This window comes from Agelaius tricolor, unplaced genomic scaffold (genome assembly GCF_023055355.1).
Source record: "Agelaius tricolor isolate 1412-34295 unplaced genomic scaffold, bAgeTri1.0.p SCAF_12, whole genome shotgun sequence".
NCBI lineage: Eukaryota > Metazoa > Chordata > Aves > Passeriformes > Icteridae > Agelaius > Agelaius tricolor.
The window spans coordinates 20,522,417-20,543,207 of NW_027269272.1; the positions used below are offsets into that span (position 1 = coordinate 20,522,417).

A 20,791-nucleotide genomic window follows, 5' to 3' on the forward strand; every position below is an offset into this window, starting at 1 on the left:
TGCAATGGTGAGCAATGAGAGAGAGGGGAGCCATGAGTGAAAACTTTCCAGATGTGCCTGCTGTTTATCTCACACTGTACTCTAGTAAAGAAAATTCAAGGGAGAGCACATTAGAGAAGAACCAGACTAATGGTCTGCAGAGATCCTTGTGTTAATGTTATCTCTTTATACTAAAAAGATGCTTTTAGATAAATGCATTTGCAGTTCCTTTCCTGGGCACCTAAATGAATAAAAGGGTGATAATGGCACTTTCATTATTTTAGGGACATATTTACACCTTAACAAAAAAGCTCTTGTGGGGGCACAAAACAGAGATACAAGAGCTTAAATTAATAGGAAAATGTTTTGTGGGTCATGTTTGAAATGAAAATATAAACTGCTATCATCTTCAGCTTAAAGAAAAGCCTAAAAATGGTAATGAGATTTATAAAACAGCAGTCAAACTTCATCCCCTCATTGTATCAAAAAATCTGTTTCTGTAAGTTTTCAGGAATAAACCCACAGGAATGTTTCTTGGACAATTAGGAACGGACGAATTTCTTTCCATACATGAAATCATATTTTTCTTTTGTGACAAATATCTCTTAAAACAAAACTTCAAGTACATACAGACACCAGCAACCTTGAGCCACCAGTCTGTTTAAAAATTTGGCATTCTGATCTTAACAATCTCAAAGGCATGCATTTTTAAGGAAAATTTCAATAAAGTTTAACCTTTGTAAGACATTAAATGTACTTATGAATTATGGAGTGGTCGGGTTCTGGTCTCATATTCTGGACTGTTTTCAGTGCAGTGTCCAGCAAGATGCAATTTCTCAAGGCTAACAGAGGAACACAGGAAAATTTCTTCCTTCAGATGGTCCTTCTTAATTTGTCATTTGGTGACTGGAACAAAAAAAAAGCCTTAATATAATCTTAAAATAAAGAAAATTATGAAATCTGAAGTCAAAATTTAAAGCAATGCAAAACACTGAAATATGCCAGCATTTGATCTAAGGATCCTACAGAATTAGCATAGTGAGCATATGTTCATGTTCAAAGATAACAGACATTTATGATAACCCTCCCTAAACTTAGCTCATCTGTGATTTACATATTTAAATGTTCCATTTTTTTTTTAATGAACTAAATCAGGGTCACCTTCATCATTTGTACAGAAATATACACACAGCTTTCATTTATATAAATGTTTAACTACAAATATTGCACCTCAATTTTTAAACAGTAAATCTGTATCAAATTGCTCATTTTCTTAGCCAGTAATTTTTGTAATTTATAATTGTATTTTCTTTCTCTGCCTATGTGCCAAAAGTCTGTCTGCAGAAATGCTACTTGAATCTCATTCCTCCAGACCTGAGTTGATTATTTGTTGGATCTGTTTTTCCTCCTCCCAATAATTTTCTCTTATAAACTCCTTAGTAAAGTCCTCCTGGACAGCAGCAATCTAGCTACTTTAAAGTTTTTATCAGAACTTCTATATTTCCAGAAAAAAAAAATTGGGAACTCATAATTCTAGCACAAGCCATTTCTAATAAACACTTCTGACTAGCTTAGCATTAGCCATTTGATATGGACACACCAAGAGGGTGATCTACCAGCATAAATCTCATAATTGCATTAAAAGCATAGGTAAATGCCTAAAAGCCTCCAATCACAAAATTATCTTAAGACATTTTGAAAGCATATTAAAAATGCAGATGTTTCTCTTTTTTTCCTGTTTATATATGGCACTTGTGGGAAGCATGGCACTCATGAGGATGACACAGGAACATTCACAGTTTTACCAGAAAAGAACAGGTTTGAAGTCATGCCTTCCTAAGCAGTTGTGTGGTTTGCTGTAACCAGGGCCTGATGTAACACTTCAGCTGTGACCATTCCTGTCTCATTTTTGGCTGAAACACAGAGCTGTATTTCCAAGCTGGCCTTTGCTGTAGACACATTTCCATCCAGAACAAGCTGATCCTTCTGGTTTGCTCACCTCCAGCAGCAGTCTGGAATTGGAGGCTGGCAGGGCTTTGTAGGGATCTAAATCCTTCTTGAAATTGATGGGAAAAGTATCTTCATTTTTTTTCTTTTCTTCCTTTTTGCCTAGTGAGCTGTGATTAGGTTACAAAGGCAAAATTCTCCATCAAGATACAACAAATACTCTTATTAGCATGGATAGATTTCACAGCATTTGTATGAGAAAAAGCTGGACATCTACTGAGGTCAATTTTGGAGCTGTTTGTGTTCCACATTTAATTACCCTCCACAGGCCAGGGACGCTTGCCAAGGGCACTGCTGTAGCTTTTTACAGCAGGTTATGTACTTACATTTTATATATGAATATCTAAAGGTACTTGAGGGCACTACTGGAAAAGCAAACTGCATTAGCTGCTGTGCCAGTGGATATGCAGCTTCCATGGCTTCAAACAATGTTTTCTCTTTATTGGGAAGCTTTAAAAGCCCTGCATCCATTTTTACACTTTGGCTACACCACTAAAAACCCCAAAATACAGTGCAGAGTGTTGGAGAGTGTGCATTAGCTCTGCTATCATTCTTGCTCTTGGTTAAGGGACCCCCCAGGCCATTTGTCAGTGTTATGAAGCTCCCCCAGCGAGTGCAGCCAGCCATGGCATCCAACGTGCCCATGCTGGGGCTACCTGCCTTCCTAGAAAGGCTTGGGGCAGTGGAAGAGCTCATTTCAGGGTTAGAGAAGCATTTTAAGGCTTTTTGCTGTTTCCATCCTCAGTGCCTTGCACTGGCTGCTGGAGGCACTTCCACACTGCCAGCACTGAACGGGGATTAGTTTGATTCCTTGCCACTACAGAGATTAGAAAATATACCAAAGCACATCCCAGGGTTGTGATACCTTCTGTACATGCAGTAACTGGGCTTTCAGAATAAAACAACCCCTCTAAGCCTTTGCACTCCCTCCAGCTCCTGGCCCCTCTCTAGCACAGCCCTTGCTGTTGCAGTTCTTCTCCTCAGCTCTTACCTGCCCCTAATTCCACATTCTCTGTGACCTCCCTGGTTTCCCCAAAACCTGGGACTCACAGGGGTGGCTGTCCCTGCTCTGAGGTGAGAGAAAAGCAGCCATGCAGAGGGCAGCAGCAGCACTGGGGATCACCCTGCCTCGGCAGCTCACCCAGGGAAAGCCTCTTCAGCTGAGAAGAGAGGGACAAGCACAGACACAGGCACCCAGGGCTGGAAAAGCAAAAGTTTTGTACTCAGTTTCCTGGGAAGGGGCATGTGCAGGCTCCAGATAAGGATCATTGAATCATTAAGCTTGGAAAAGACCTCTGAGGTCATCAAGACCAGTTATCAACCTTACAGGACCAGGTCCAACACTGAAGCATTTGCTAAGCACCTCATCCATGTGGGTTTTGGAACACTTATGATGTGGCACAGCTACCAGAGAGGGAAATATTTCACATCAGGGTGTACTGAACAATGTTTGGTATTCAGCACTCTACAGCCCATGGTTCAGGGAGACAACACCATTAAAACCAGAGGTTTAGACTCAAATGAATGCCATACATTAAAGGAGAGTCCCCAGTGAGACAGGCCCAAAGGACTGCACTGAAAATGGGTTAAAATTTAGCCTGGATAATGATCTTCTGCTGCTATTAATCTAGTATATGGCACAGGAATACAGCACATAAAGTTACAGATTTTTCTTTTCTATAATCACAGAAGCAATAAAATGAGATATTCCCAAGCTTCCTGTGTTCATATAAATGAAAAACAAAATTTTAAAAACAAAGACCTATATTTGAGTTGCAATTTTTTTCAGGCAGGCTTCAAATCTCAGAAGTGTAAAACAACAAAAAATTATCTCCCAACAAAAAGAACTGCCTTTCATTGTTCCCCTTTCCACTTAGGGCCAAAAGTCTGCTGACGTTTCATTCATCTGCATCAAATTAAGTTTGGGTGGGAGGCTGGGTTTGTTTGCTTTCTTTTCTCCTAGGAAAGCTGACCTGGTTATTGAACATATCTCTGTTGTATAAAACTAAAATATAACTTCCTTGGTCCTGCTATTTTCCCACAGATTGTACAGTTCTGCATTCCCAGGTTATCAAAATCTGCTTAAATGAAAACCTTAAATGGGAATGTAAAATTAAAGAAAAACCTTTGTCTCATTCCCCTGTTATGAAGACTAATTTAGTTATTGTTTAATCTGATAAACAAGAATATATTCATTGAATATCTAGTCAATAAATTGCCAAATAATTACGTATTTGGCTTAATTAATTTAGTTGTCTTCAATCTACCAGTCTTCATTTCTCTGCAAGAGTATATCATAGTCTTCATCCCCTATCTACTAAATATTAGACATTTTGATGTTTGCCTGGTGCCACCCTATGTTCAGTGTAGAGTTTTATTACAGAGGAACAAAATGGGGCTTGCAAATGTAAAATCTCCCAGGTTGCCCTCGGGTAAGCACAGTACTTATATGCAAGAGTTATTATTATGAATCTGATAATTATACCATACACAAAAGGCAAGGTGGAGGATGGTGCAGGAGTGCACTGCACCAGAGCTGTACTTCAGCTGCAAGAGGAAGGAAAGTTTAATTCTTGTTTTGCTGAATTCAAGGGCAGATTTGCCACAGAGAGCTGATGAACAGGCAGCTGCTCTCCCGACACACTCACTCCTCTGTAAACACCAACAGTTGGACTAACTTCAGAGTTGGCTCTTTTAAGCCTTAAATATATGTTTATGCAAGCAGCCACCATTTTCTGCACTAGGTGGGAAATGCTGCAAATGTTGGTTGAAAAAATAGCAAAAGCTCTTGCAGTTGTGCCAGCAACAGACACTTTTCAGCAGGCATTTGATGGAGCTTTCAAGTCTCATTGGTGCTGTATTTCCATGTTTTGAGGTTCCAGCAAAGTGATCAAAATATGTATATTACCTTACTTAAAAACAAAACAAAACAAAGAAAAAAAATTAAAAAGAAAAGACTAAATACATTGAATAGTTTGCATTTGCAGCAAATTAAAATTCATTATATTCCTGCCTTCTTTTTGTTCATTTTCTGGCTTCTGAAAAGTAGGCACGCTGCTGCCTCAGTAATATTTACAGCACATGGTAAAACTGATTTCTCTGTGATCAAAATCCCTCATATTTTACTTCCCTGCTTATTCTTAAACACAATATTGCTCTCAGTTAGGCTGCATAATAAAAGCATGTCTAATAACAGCCACTTCTTGTTTGTGCTCCTCACATCACTGACATTTAGAGAATAATTGTACAATGGCATAATGGGGTTCATAGAACATTTTCAATAACAGTAGATGGTCACAATTTCACTCCTACCTAGTATTTCTACTGCATTATATATTAATTATACCTTAATTAGAAAATTATATCAACTAGAGTAACAGACTGTGTGCTGCTTTTGCCTGGGATAGAGATAATTTTCCTCCTAGAGCTAATGTGGGGCTGTGTTTTGGAAAGTGTTGATAGCACAGGGATGTTTTAGCTATGGCTGAGCAGAACTGACTCTGTCAGGGCCTTTTCTGCTCCTCATCCCCTCCAGCAGCAAGGGGGCTGGGGGCACAGGGATTTGGGAGAGGGCACAGCTGGGACAGCAGACCCCAGGTGCCCCAAGGGTGTCCCATCCCTGATGGGGGATGATGCTCAGCTGGGGAGAAGCAGCAAGGGGCACATGCACAGAGGGATGGTTTGTCTCCCCAAGCCATCCTCAGGGGTGATGAAACCCATTTTTTTGGGGATGGCTGCACACTTGCCTGGACATGGGAAGTGGGGAATGAATTCCATGCTTTGCTTTGCACTGTGTGCTATAATTTTCCCTACTGAAGTGTCTTTATCTCAACCCATGTGTTTTCTGCCTGTCACTTTTCTGGTTCTCTCCTCAGCCCCGCTGGGGAGCAGCAGATCTGTGAAACTGAATTGCTGGCTGGGGTTGAACCATGACACCATGAAAAAGTGATCCTTTCTTGAAACACAGCATGAGCGTTTTCATCTGGAAAAGGGGCAAGATCAATATTTAATTACCTCAGGAGGAGCTGGGAGAGCTGCCCAAGAGTGCCGTGCAAAGGGCCACTGACCAGTTAAAGAGAGAGCAAATTCTGCTCTTATTTAAGATGTGTCAACGCCTCAATAGGAAGGTGTGGCTTGTGCAGCCCAGCCTGTGAGACAGCTCCCCTGGGCCATGGGAGCAGTGGTTCAGCAGTGGCACTTTGGAATGGCCTTGCAGAGCTTGGGGAGAGGGGTGAACACGAGGCACAGGCGTGGGTTAAAGCACACTCCTCCTGCACTGCTGGTACAGGTGCCACGAGTTACCCAAGGCTTCTGTTGTAACTTCATTCTGCTGGCAGGACTTACCTTGGTATGGATTTCTGGAATAATTCCAGATATGTCATGCACATAAGAATTGGAAACAAAGCATTTATTGAGCTACATGGTTTATACACTGCTTTGTGTCCATAAACTAGGTGAATTATTTCTTATGTGCTAAAAATGTTCAGTGTGTCTCAGATGCCATATACACAGCAGAGTAAGACAAACTTTGAAACAAAATAAAAAATATTTATACATATCATATTTATATACATTTTGAATTTCTTGTCTTCCTACTTTGAAACTGTGTTTTATATTTCCAGTTGAAACATTATGCTAAACTCTCCTTGGCACACAAACTCATATCCTTTTACAAGTCAGTTGGCTGCCTTATAGTGCATTACTCTATTGGAAAATCACAGCTGGTGAGAACTGGCACATCATGGAAAAATACAGAGCATTTTACAGATATTCTGAATTCTGAAGTGGGCAGTTGGGGAAAGACAGTGGAGAACCCTTGTCAAACAAAAACTGCATATGCAGAAACTCCTCTGTGCCAAGAAACTCTGGATAACTCAAGAATGCTGCCTGCAGACAGTGCACTTTAAACCCCACTGACAAATCAGAGTGAAATCCAGTCAGATCTGAAGGAAAGCCTCACCTTGGCATGCAGTGATCACCCTCCTGCCCCATATTCATGTCCTGTGAAAACTTCAAGGCACTTCCACGTGTGGCACACCCCAGGAGCACTGGTGGGCAGGGACTTCTTGTCTCAGTGCATCTCAGATGGAATTTGCAGCATTTAACATCTAACAAGGGATATGGTGGAGTTAGCTGTGCATCAAAAACCTGAAATGAGGGACAAAGCAAAATATCAGCCAAAGTCAGGTCTGAGGCATAAAAGCTGAAACAAAGAAGGAAAGCATTTGGCCTGCATTGTAAGAAATCAATATTCTCTAGTGCTATTCCTTAGTGGCAATTACCAGTTGAGTTATGCTTGGAAGAGATGTCAGAAAATCAAAAGCCTGGTAGGAAAAGGGAGCAGTGTTGGCTGTCCATACTTCTAGTCCCGTCCTTCCTACAGCCAGCAGTGACACTTCCAACACCAGAAGGTGAAAGTCTTGACTCTGGCAATGCAGTCTAGAAAGGCTGGGCTGGTTGCATCTACATAAAAAGTATTATAAGGCCAAAGGCTCAATAAATTGATCATTTCTGGAGAAATCTTCATTCATACAACAGCTGATGGTCACTTTGCAGATCCACACAAGGACACATTGTCACTCTAATGCCTGGAATTCAGCCTCCTTCCCCAGCAAAATTAAGCTTTGAAACTGAGATTTATGATGATGCCTCAATGAATTTTTGGCAGAGTTTATGTTAAAAAGAGGTCCCTGACATTACTAAGCAGTAAAGCAAAGCTTTACCTCTTTACTTTAATGAAGCAAAGCTTCTTTACTATTAAAGGTAAACTCCTGTGTGCCCAGATGGCCAAGAACACCCTAGGCCAAAAGTCAACCACCTTTGGGCCAAGTAATGACCTCCAAAGAAACAAAATCATTAACTGCCTCTGACAGAGCTCACAGCAGCTTTTCACAGGCACCAGGATCAGGACACTGGTGCCTGCAAAGCTGTTTGGGTACAGCCATATTTTGTCCTGTTGGACAGAGCATGTCAATACAGAAAGCTTTTCCCTCAATGGAAAAGGCCCTGAAAATAGAAACATGCAAGTGGACCATTCATTTTTAGAACAGTTAATCATAATTGATCCTTACACAATGAATAGTAAATAAGAGTTATTATTAATAATGAATAATAAGACTGAATTATAATGGTGTGTTTATTAGGCTATCAATAATTAACAGGGATTTGCCATTTATTGTAAATACTCTTGCTCTTTCTGTTGCAGCTTTGGATGGCACAATTTATATGGTAATTTTATATGAAACAGCACCAATTACAGCATGGCTATTACAATAGAGTTGAAACAAATGATGACTTTTTCATTTTATTCACTTTCAGCACAGCCTGCAATGTAAACATGATCTAGAGAAGGGAATAAAGAAGTTTTGTGCAAGTGTAATAACTATGGCTGGTAATTTAACTTCCCCCAGGCAATCACATAGCAGAAGTAAATACAATGGGACACAAATGAAGGCAGGCATGGGCTGGAAAAAGGGTATCAGGGTTTGTTAACTAAAAATGCCACTAGTTAAAATACAAGTTTGCATTTTTAATCATTGTATTACTTGAAGACAATTGCCACTAAGCTCTCCATGGCATTTAATAGAGTCTTGAAAATTTCAGGAAACACAGCCCATCTTTAAAAATATTTTAAACCGATTTTACAATCCTGGCAGAATCTGCAGCTTTGATATTAATAATCAGTGTTTTCAGAACTGCCTTGGATGAACCTGGGTGGCACACAGATGGCAAGTCATTTACATGATAAAAAGGAGAACTGGCCCATCTCTGGATCCCGAGGGGGTGCCATGACCCATTAGCAGAGAAAAGATGACCTTTACTGAATAATAATTGAGAACTATTACTAAGATAATTACAAAACCAATTGACTGCCAGAAGGCCTAGACCTTGGCTCTCCAATTTATACAGCAACTGCTGGTTATCTGTACAGAAAAAAAAGACAGGCTTAGGGTTCACAAACACCATAACCTCAACATCTGCCTGCCATCTAAAGATAATGATCTGGTATTAATTAATTTGAACAGTGCAGTCATTGCAGAGGTAAACTGCATCACAAATCAGACACTTAACATAACCTGAAGTTATCATCTTTCCATCCAGCCTGTATTGACAGGAAGAATGCTCTCAGGTAAATTAAACTGTTGCAGGTCACAACATGAAAATGAATTAAGTCAATTCTCTTTAACAGGGAACATGATTGCAACCCTGTGCTGGGTGCTGTACCAGTTAACATGATAAAAGCTTTTTAAAAAACGTTTTGCAAAGTGCTCCTATCATATAATTTCCTAGTGCACTCACCTGCAACTGTTTTTCCAGTTTCCCTCCTCTACAGGAAAGAAGGGACAGAAGTTATTGGCCTTTGTTAATTTTCAAAAGAGGGATTTCAGGGAACAAAACTATTAAAGGGTGACGCCACCAATTTTCTGTGAGGGAAATCCTGGGCAGCACTAGAAATCCATGTAAGATTCTCCTGGGCTTCTCCCATGTCCTCTGCAGGCATATGAGATATTAAAAATACAGTCAGCACACCATATGTGTTGCTGATTGGATTTCCAAAATTATCCTTCCTTACATTTGAAGGATATTTTGAAGCAGCTTTTGAAAGCAGAAGGATTTAACAACTTAGTGCCAAGTTTCACACCTGGGAACTGATATTTAGTAATGTAGAACATCAGAAATACCTGGAACTCTAAAAAATCATAGCTAGCCCTCCTCCTTATGATGGAACAGCTGAAATTACTGTGACAAATGCTTTGGATAAAATGTTCTTTCACCTAAACCCCACTTCTTGATTTTTAACTCCGCTACCAAGTCCCATAGTTGGGATTCTTTGAGGACTCTCCACTAAAAGGAGTGTTACAGGTAGTCATTCTTCAAGGGAGATAATTTAAGTCACAGCATGAAATTTATATAAAATTCAATTCACATTTGAGACCTGTAGTAAAAAAGAGCTGCCAACACTGACAGAATGCTTGTTCTGCATGACAGAAATGCTAATAGAGACAATTTCTTACCCAAGAAGTACCTATATAATAGCATGTGGTGGGAAAAGGAGATAATGCATTCAATTGACAACAAGATGTGTGAGTTAGAATTCAAATTAATGAAGAGTTTAAAAAAATTAGCATTAGCTGCACTCTCAGGTGAACTATCTATTCCTTACTTAAAACATGTAAAATAGCTGGGACACTTGCTCTGAACTTCAGGAGTGCCACCAGATGCCAGGTCACACCCACAAAATAGATTGGTTTGGGATTGAAGGTTTAGATTAGTAAGGATTGATTGATAGATTTTTTAATTTTTTTTTTCCAGCTCTACTTTTCAAGGGGAAGTGTGTTGGGGGAAGTAAAGCACCACTGGCATTTCTGTGGGAGCTCCCTCTTCACTCTGTCCTGAGTGGGACAAAATCTGGATCAGGAGTGCATGGAGTTAGGGCTGATAGCAGCCCTGACCATGGAAACCTCCTTACAGACAGGGTTTGGGAAAAGCCAATTGCCAATGATCTGTCCTTGTGCAAGTTTGGAGAAGCAAAAGCATGGCAGCCTCAGGACCTGTCATCAGAGCTTAGACAGCTTTATTCTGGTGTAATGCCTTTGTTTACAAAGACCCTGGCTTAGAAGACAGCATAATTTTATTAAAAGTCTTGGACAATTTATTCCTGTGAGCACTCCAGAGTCACAGCAATTTATTATATTTTTCTACCGACCTGATATAAATAAAATCTGAAAAAATAGTGAATATATGAATAGATGAATACATCTTCTAGGAGAAAGGACATCAGTGGCAATCAGAAATAGGAAGAAGATAAATACTCTATGAGACAAAAGCCAAAAAGTGTTTGAAAGAGTGGAATCACATTCTGGGAGGAAGAGCTGCTGGAGGAAAATGCAGCAAGGCATAAGAAGGAAGAATGGGGATTAGGGCAGAGTAGGTGCACACGTTTTTGTGTTAAATCAGCACTGCAACAGTAGCTGACACTCCTCAGAAAATAATCCTCTGAGTTCCTTGATAGGGCATTTTGGACACAGTTTATAGCTTAACCCCACCCCACCCATTTGCCTGAGCACTCTCACTGTCACACATCCAACTCCGTGCAATTTCTGACTTGCTCAGGGAGAATAGGGAACATTTAAATCACTGTGTCCTAGGAAACAGGAGAGCATCTTGCTCTGGGATTGGAACTATTGCAAGTGTCTGGTGGCACTTTCTACCCAGTGACTTGTGGGGAATTTGTCCACAGAAATTGACACTGAAGTCAGTCCATTCTCTGTGGGTTACGTATTTGTGCTGTAATTCATCTTAGAAAGGTTTGGGTTTTTTAAAATTTCCTGTCAATCACCCTATTCCCATCAATAACCCCTGTGATATAACAGGTTTTCAAGCAGTTTTTTCTGAAAAGCCTTAAGCTGTAGGATGGCCCTTCTGCAGCTTTTGACTGTTGTAATTGCAGTAGAGATCAACAGAACTGGATGCTGTTCTGTCATCCTTGACTGGGCTCCTGGTGCTAATCAGGAGTTGGAAATTGCACATTCAGATGGATTTAGAGACATACAGTATGTGACAATTCAGCAGGCAGTAAAGAGCATTGTTTTGAATTCTTAAAGGTTAGTGATGCAAGCTGCAGTCACTAAAGATTTTTGAGCATTGAAAGAAAACCAATTAGGTGTAGGAAACAAACCCATTGCAGTAATGTAATCTATATTTTCATACATTTAAGGCCAGGAGAAGAGATTAGTTCATCTACACTGAGTTTTTGTTTCAGATACTTATATTCCATCCAATTACCTCTGATATTGAGCCCCCCATTACTTGTGTTCAGGCAAAAATAAGTTTCAGAAAGTATATAGACTGTGTTTGAAAGTCCCCAGAGATGATGCCTACCATTTTCTACTGCAACTTAGCCTGCCCCAAAGTTTAATTACCATCTCTTTGAAACAGAGAGAAAACAGCAGTGCTTTATTTCTAATTTGAAATTGTTTTGCTTTAGCTCCCAGCTACTGGTTCTTGCTATATGTTTCTTTGGTAGATTAAAGAATCCTGTAGTATTTCATGTTTTCTTCACAGAAAGGTGTTTATACAGGCTTAACTTTCTTTTTTTATAAGCTCAACAGAAATCTCCCACTGGAAAGCATTTTCTCTGCCCTCCAAAACCTTCTTGTACCTATACTTTGTACATATCCTTTTCTTTTATATTTTTTTTCCTGCAGCACAGATAGCAGGAACATTCCCCATTTTGCTATTCATCTGTAACGGTTAGAGACTTGAATATCACCATACTACTTTAAATTCTGGTTTTATCCATAACCTTAAAGGAATTTTTACCATAATGAAAACTGAGCAAATTTTGCCATTGAAATCACGAGGGAAAAGAGATGAGGCATTAAATGCAAGCCAATGTACTGAAGGAAGCAAAAATAATAGGTCAGATTTAGAGCCCAATAGACCAACCTGCAGAGCAAGCTGTATAAGCAACCCACACATTACAATTTTTTTCCATAGTACTGGAAAAAAGCATTGCCTCCTTACCTGAAAAGTGTGCATACACTTTCAACAGATCATATCTTGGAGTGATCTAGAAAGGGAGGAGGAGAAAGATAACTCAGTTGAGCATATCATGGCTACGATAGAGCCTTGGTTTTGGATTTGATATTATGCTAATAATGGCATTTTCCTAATATCCCAAGAGTTAAAAGGATGACCAAATAAATACCCTGCTCCCCAACAGCCTAATGCAGACTTTGAAGGTGGTCACACAATTAATTACCGTTTCCTAAGACTCTTTAGCAACATGAACACTTCAGCTTTTCCTGCCATAAAAAGTTAAAATACAAAATTACTGGGAGGGAAGGTGGGGAATTCGTAGAAGCAGAACAAATTCTGAAGCTTATGAAATTCACAGCTTAATTTTAATGGAATACAGTCAATTAAATAAACATTATAGAAATATAAGAAACAATGCAGGTTACAAATCTTGTTGGCCATGAACATGTCACACATTTGTTAAGATGACCTTGGTTTATGTGACACAAACTGGGCACCAGATGGATACTGCCTGGGGGAGTTATTGTTCCTGCCAAAGTACCAATATTCAAGTTGATTTTCATACTTACTTTCTTTTGTTCTCTTTCTTATGGATTTGGACCAGCACAAGTTCTTTGTTATTTTTCATAATCACTTTTCTCCTTGGGCATCCTTATGCTTATTGGTTTGTTATATTGGTCTCTATCTGTGCAATGATCTGTGTTTCTATGATTTCCATGGATTTATTATTCTTACAAGAATCAGCTTTGGTTCTGCAACTGTCATGCTTCATTTCTGTTAGAAATCTTAAATATCTATATATATTTCTTATGGATTATGAGTCACAGTCCACAAGTATAATTCCGAGCTTATAAAAAATGAAGTGATGTGTGACATAAAAACACGACACATAAAACATTTTTAAAAGATCCTTAGTCTACTTTTATAACCTATAACTGCACTTCTAGCTAAGCACAGCTGCCAGTCAAAGACTTAAATGCTTGGTTTTATCCCTTACATGGCCAACAACACAATTAAGTGAAAGCAAATGAGCATCTCCCCAAATCTGACTCAGACTAAACAAAAAAAAAAAAAATTAGGGATCACTTCAGGATTATTCAGAACACAATCAAAGTTCAAACAACATGACAACACAGCCAGTCTGCTGTGAGGGGCTTTGTTTGGGGAAAATGATTTTCTGCACATCCAAGTGCACAGGGTCTGCCCAAGTGCAGCCCAATTATCTCTTATAAGCTGTGTGAAGCTGAAGGTAAGGAAATTAAAGTTTTAGGAAGAGTCCAGATATGGTATGAAATATGCTTTTCATTTAGGATAATAAAATCATGTTCACAAAAAAAGCACTGGAAAAGATGGCAGAGAAGGCAACAGAAGGTGTAGCCATGCTGAGCAATGTGCACATTTAGTTTGTTCATTTGTTCAGGTGTACAGCAAGAGGAAAGCTCATCACTATGCCAACCCTGGGGCACCTGCCTCATTCTTCTCAAGGTATTTTGGAACCCTGTTTCTATGAAGAAACTGTGACTCATTGTTTCATTGGAATTTTTATGCCTTTGCTGTATAAAAATACTGATTTCAGTGATTGTTCATACAACAGTCTGAGCTTTTTGAAATCAATCTTTTCTTATAATATCCAGTAACAGCTTTTCCCAGCAGGCATATTTAATTTTACCAAATCCCACATCAGCTGAAGCTCATTTCTTTCCACATACAAAGCTCAACAAAGACAAATTTCTTACTTTATGTTCTGATTTATTGAGACCATAACTCATTTTTGACCAAAGAAGCAAAGCCAGAAGTCAGTCCCTTTTTTTTTATTGAATTGACCCCAAAACTTCCTCAGTACTGTAACAGCCAGTCAATAAAACCCAAACTAAACAGTCAATTTGTATTAAGAGCTGAGAAAAAAGTTTGTATACCACCAATATAAAGCATTTGCAAGCTCCTATGTTTTTGCTGCTTGCATATTTGCAGAGCATTTGGGTGCTGAGTTGAACTTCTGCACCTGCTCAGGGACAAGTCTCCAAATGCACTCCTTTTTCTGGGGAGAAAAATACAAACTCACATAGTGCTGGGCCTAATGAGGCCAAGCAACCTGCACACAGCATTGGCGAGTGAACTATAAAACTGGAGAAATCACTGAAAATTAATGTTTATCTTGAGGCAATAGCTGAGGCAGATATAACCTTGTGTCATTGTGCATCCCAGGTACTGCAGAGACAAAAGGAATTACCTGTCACCATCTCACAGTACCATGGTTTCCCATCTCTTTCTGCTTTCCCTGCCTTCTGCACCAGTGCACAGCCCCAGGGTAAGGCTGCTCAAGCAGGAGCTGGCTTTTCCCCAGGAGAATCCCAGTTTAAAACCCATGCAGATAGTCTTTGCTCAGTTCATGGCAAGAACAGTCTACAGGGCACAATACATTTGAAAACCATAAGAAACAAAAATAAGATTATTTTTGCCTCTCTAATAGTCTGTGTTGGGTCAGACTGCAGCTTTGGTTACCATTTGGTTTCAGTAGGAAAGAAGCTGGAAGGTTGTTAATATTGACTGATTTTTTTGCAGTAACTTCTCATTTCACACTTTCTGAGCACAAAATCAAGCCATTCCACAAAATAAAAGATCTGATGATGAAACCCATTTAAAGCAACCTTCTGTCTGTTGAAGCAATTGTTGAAGTTAATTAAAATAAAGCACCCAACTTCTGACGGAACAAGATGGTGGCCTCTTAGATTTTGGTTCCAGCACGTGCAAGGAGCAGATTCCAGAGGCTGGCTCTGCTGCTTGGATGCAGCAGTCACTCTCTCACACCAACATGAGGCATAAAGCACCAGGCTTGATGCTCTTATAATGGGATTTAACATGAAAGGAAAGCTCTCAGGTACCTCTGGTTGCTATGAAACCATTGACATTTTCTGTTGGAAAGTAATTTATCCTCAGTATAGTACTAAATTAGAAAGCAAGTAAATGGTATTGAGGACTCTAATTGCTTTTGAATGCAAGGTAACACCACCTGAGCAGAGCAAAAAGCTTAATGCTGCATCTCCCATAGTCCAGGAGCAGCAGTGACTCTGAGATGGCCACTCTGGGCCAATAGACCCTTTGCAGTGCAGCTGCCTGCCTGACATCCATTCCCTTTTCCACCAGAAGAGAATCTGGCCTAGAAATTATTAAGCACCTTCCTGTGAATAATGCAGTAGTCAAACAAAGATTTTGATAAATTCCCCAGCGCCCAGCTAGGTGAGACTGAGAGGTTTCTCAGAAATATAATTAAGGAAGGTCAGAAAAAGAAAGGTGAAGGTTGGGAAAGGCCTTCAGGATCATTGAGCCCAATCATTAACCCAGCACTGCTGGGTTCCCCCAGGCCAGGTCCAGCAGGAAATGAGCAGGCTGACAGGAAAATATGAGCAGGAAGCTGAGCAGAGCCTTTGCATCAGGCAGACCTGCTTCTAGGAGAACCTAAGGAAACCTCATTCCAAGATCACCCCAAAGGTAATACCATCAGCACAAAAATGGCTCTCAAAAAGGGTCTGGAGAGTCCAGCATGAGTGCAATCCTAACTAAAAATTTCATTTTCCCATTCCTCTGGAATAGGCTAATAGCTTCCATTACAGTCAGCAGCTCAGGTCACAGACCTGAGTGTAAGAAGGATCCTTTCCCCAAATTAGTTATTGGCTGCCTGGCTCTCAGAGCAAAACCAAGTTGTAAAGGTAATCAGGATAAACAAATAGATACCAAGATTTCCTCTGAGCAACAGGGCAGCAAGACGTGTTTGGACATTAAGAACTACACAGCTGAAGAATATTATTGGGTCATAAATATAATAGGACAGCATGTTTTGGAAGTTTTCTTGGGTTTATATGAATAATAATATAGAATGTTCTTTTGTATTTCTTTCCTTTGTGCATTGAATTTGGTGTGTATTACCTCCACATGAATAATGCAATCTAGCAAAATTGATGGCACAGTTCTTTTGTTAAAGCAGTTATGAAATGAGAAAACAAAACCTACAAGGAAAAGTTATGAAAAAAACAACATTTCTCCAAGAATAAAAAGATGAAGTTGCCTGACCGTTTACATTTGTCTCCTGTGTCATGAATATTAGATCAGATTCTTTTTATTAATCCATTGATAGTTCTGTAAGGCAGCTCATTTTTGATAAACTCTGCCAGGGCTGCTGTAAATACAAAAAAGATTTATGAATTAATTTTCATATGTAAATGACAAAATCTTTTGATACGTTTGAAATATGTGCCTTGCAGTGAAAATAGATATATGTGCACGCATAGATATGTATTAATTTAACATTCAGATCAGCTTGTTCTTTTAGAACACAGCTTAATGTCAGCTCTGTTTTTCTGGGGGAAAAACAGTAAACTAAAAAGGTAATTGACATTGAGGGCATACTAAAAATGAAAGAGATGGACAATCTGTGATCTGGGAATTGTGCTGGACTAAAGGTGTAGTGGGTTTTATTTCAAAAGCATTTCTGTTTTCAAGTACCAGCAGGTTGTGCAGCCAGTATGCTGTTAAAACACAGATATCTACAGCTCATTACTACTATTACTTGAATTGTCTTTATAGTTACAAGGCTCAGTCATGAACCTATTAGGCTAAAAATAGCACAAAAAGCATAAGCGCTAAATCAGTCTGCAACTGAAGTGTCCATGCAATGCACCACAGCCCTGAGGATCTGCATAAAGCCAGAAGTGCATCTGAGCTCCACATTTCTGTCAGCAGTAAATCCCAGAGCTGGTTCAGCCCCTCCATTTCCATCCCTTGCCAGTGAGTGTGATGGCCCTGCCAGGACTGTCACTGCCTGCACATGCTGAAAGGGCAACGAGCTGAAATCAAATTTTTCATTTCCCGTGTACCACAGCAGTGAGTTTTATACCAGGGCATCCAGGCTGACACTGCAGAAGTGTGGCACCCTCCTCCTTTATCTGCATCTTTCAGGCATTTTACAAAAGAAACTCAGAGTCATTCTTTAGATTCTACAGATGGGGAGGCCAAGGTACAAAAGCATGGAGTGACTTGCTCCAGAAAGATGGATGTCTTGTCTTTTCCATGGACCATTAGTTAATATAATATAACACAAGCTTGCATAGGCCCTTGAAATGGACATTTTTAAGTTCTATAAGTGAAAGATAGAATTAACCAGCTCATTGCTAGAAAGAAAATGATGCCCATGAGGTTCAGGGATGATACCCATGAGGTTCAGGGATGATACCCATGAGGTTCAGTTCTGGATAACCTCTTTTGTAATCACTGCACCTGCCTGGCACTTTGTTGTGTGCTCTGTTTATGAAGCACACACTGTTGTTGTGTCCTCTGTTCTATTTGTGTAAACTCCCTGGAGCAGAGGCTTTTAATTGTGGTACCGTCCACAGGCACTACTGATTAATTCATAATAATCACAGAGTAAAAAAATATGCATTATCCTGTGAGAAGGAATAAAACAGATTGAACCTCATAATCTGCGTGTGTGCTTCATCCTCACAGTCTGGGACCAGAATAACTTTCAAAAGCACAGAGATCAGTCTAGCCACCCTTCCTGGTCTGTAGTGTGCCCTCACACTCTCTGCAGCAGGACACACTTTGTGCTGTGAATTATTCTGCTCTGACATTGTTTTGACCTTGTTTTAACATTCCTATAACCTGTGGCTTGGTGTAGGGGGGTCAGGCCAGAGGCCAGCAGGGTAATGGGATTTGTAATTCTGAAGGATCTTGTTCCATCATATGAAATTGCCTCACAGTGCTCCTGCTTGGCAGCCTGCAGTTGTGTACCAGAAAGCCAAGTAATACCTGAGAGTGATGTAAACCAGCTTGGGCTGCACTAAACCCGGGCTTACACTTGGTGTAGTAACTCTGCATTGTTTTAAAGAACAGCATAACACATCCTACAGAAGCAGAAATGCTCCTGTACATGAAGAGAAAGTAATGGATACACCTAATGAAAACACTTAAATAAGAAAGTCAATAACAAACTGGTAGATGAGGCAAACAAATTTGCGGTCAAATAAAAAGTTTAGATATACTAATTAAAAGGTTATTTTCAACATGTACTGTATATTTTATATCAGCTGTGTCCTGAAGCCAGACTACAAGTCTATCAATAAAGGCATTTGTCATGTGTTTACAAAATACACCCCCCAAGCTTATTTGGATTACATGAATCCTTTTAAGGCTATACAGAAGTGTGGCGTCTGCAGGCAGACATGTTGACAATCCATGTCCGGGAGCATTAAAAATAAATAGGCAGGGGAAAAGATAAATACAGAGAAGGATTTTGTATGTCCCAGTTAATGCAGCATGTCAGGGAGCTGATCTGTCCTCCACCAGCCCACAGAGTGAGCCATATATTATTTCTTAGTAGTAACAGAGACAAGTATTTCATTATGACTCTTCATTATAGTCTCAGAGAGACTTTGCCAACTGTGCATCACATTCCTTTGCTCTGAAATATATTGGCTTAAATTCCTTTAGTTGTAAAGCTTGCTTATTGACACTATATTTCTTCTGTTTATTTACCTCATTACTCACTTATGTTACTCTTCTCATGTTAGTCTGACTTATATTGATAATTTAACTGTAAAACTGTACAAGCCATTCATGTCAAGACCTGTTCTTGTAGTTGGTTGCAAAAACTAAGAAACTCTTAGCTCAAACCAAAATATTCCATAATGCAAAAGACATAAAAAGCTTGTAAAGCATATGTTAGCTTAATTGCTAGCCAAGATGGTGGGGCTTGCAAACTCCTAACCTTTTTAAACAGACATTAATAAGGAAAAAGAAAATTACAATAAGCAATGAAATACACATTGATTAATGTTATTTTGTGTTATCAGAAAAAATTTACATTTTTATGAAATAATAAAATGGAAATAAATAAGAAAGCTATAAGAAATTAAAAATAATTTGAATAAATCCTACTTCTTTATTTTCCTGACATTCAAATATTTCTGTTGGCAGCTGACCAAGGAACCAGGCACATATTTTGTTGACATCAATAAAACTACTAGGGCTAAATTCTGTTTTAGTTCATGTCAGAATGCAGCCCACCATCAACTTCAGCAGGGCTCCACCAATCTATTTCCCAGGTGACTAAATTCAACATGTGCAATACCCTTAGGACATTGCATTACCTGCAAGCAGAGTCTGAGAGCTGGAAGAGGTAAAAGCAAAGCTCTGATGAGGTTTGGGCAGGGTGGGCTTTCCCTACGCCTCACTTAAGGAAGCAGTTTAATTCTAATTTCACCCCAGCATGAATGAATACACAAAAAAGCACATTGGTGAATTACAAAATGCATCTCTCCTCCCAGTGTTCCCAATGTTATTGTGCTGCCCAAGGAGCTCTAAAAGGAGCACAGAGATAGAAGGGGCTGGGAGAGCCGGAACACTTCTATTAACCGATTAACTCACTGCCCCCCAGGCCTTGTTCATCATGGTGCCTATCAAAGTGTCAGTCTTTTCTATTACCTCCTCCTTCAGAAGATGTCTGTCTATCATTGTCATGCTCTTCCAGCAGGATTATCCATCATTTTGGGTGAAGCCAAATCATTCATTTTCATGGCTGTCGCTGTTAGCGAGCTGGGATGGGAAAAAAAAAAAAAAGTGTTTTATTCAACAAAAGATAAATGATGGGATTTCACTCTTAATCATTTTCTTTTATTACTTAATCCAAAAGGTTGGGAGGAGGCTCTGCAGTTTATTATAGCACTAGTCACAGGCACCATTATATTTCAGGGTGTAGCAATACGTCCTGCTTTGCAGCAGCTTATAAAACCAGCCATAAACATTAACTCCAGGCAAGAGTTTGTCACACTGCTCTTGATTCAGAGCAGTGGTTGACTCCTGTGGTTAGCACTGGGATATCCCTTCCAGGGCTTTTCTGAGTTAGGCTGAGATCACTGGAGCTCACCATGGGTTGGTGTGATGAGCTGCAGCCTCGTGCTGCTGGACCAAGGGCGCCCTGGTGGGGACTTCACCAACTCCAACTCTGGGTGTCAGGTCAGAGCTCCTTGATCTGGGCTGTTATGGTTTCAATTATGTCCTGCTTTTTATCAACAAAATTTTCAAAACTAAATGCTTAAAGCAAAATGAGCATGTTGTTTAGCCCCATCAGCCTCAGCCATTAAACAAGATGGATAGAAAAATGCAAGGTGAACCTTCTAGAAGTTTGGACATAATTTTTTTTTGACTGTTCACTGCCCTAACACACTTTTCATTATCCACATAGTTATCAGTTAAAGTTATCAGAAGAATT

The 20,791-nt window shown here is 39.6% G+C and overlaps 1 long non-coding RNA gene across 1 annotated transcript; it reads right to left on the minus strand.

The window, feature by feature from the left end:
• Positions 1 to 720: 720 nt before the first annotated feature.
• Positions 721 to 20,326, minus strand: LOC139595099 (uncharacterized). The gene is made up of 4 exons (XR_011680860.1): positions 20,005 to 20,326; positions 12,514 to 12,559; positions 6,947 to 7,134; positions 721 to 885 (listed from the first exon to the last, which is right to left on the minus strand). It is a non-coding gene; the product is annotated as an uncharacterized lncRNA (long non-coding RNA).
• Positions 20,327 to 20,791: the final 465 nt, after the last annotated feature.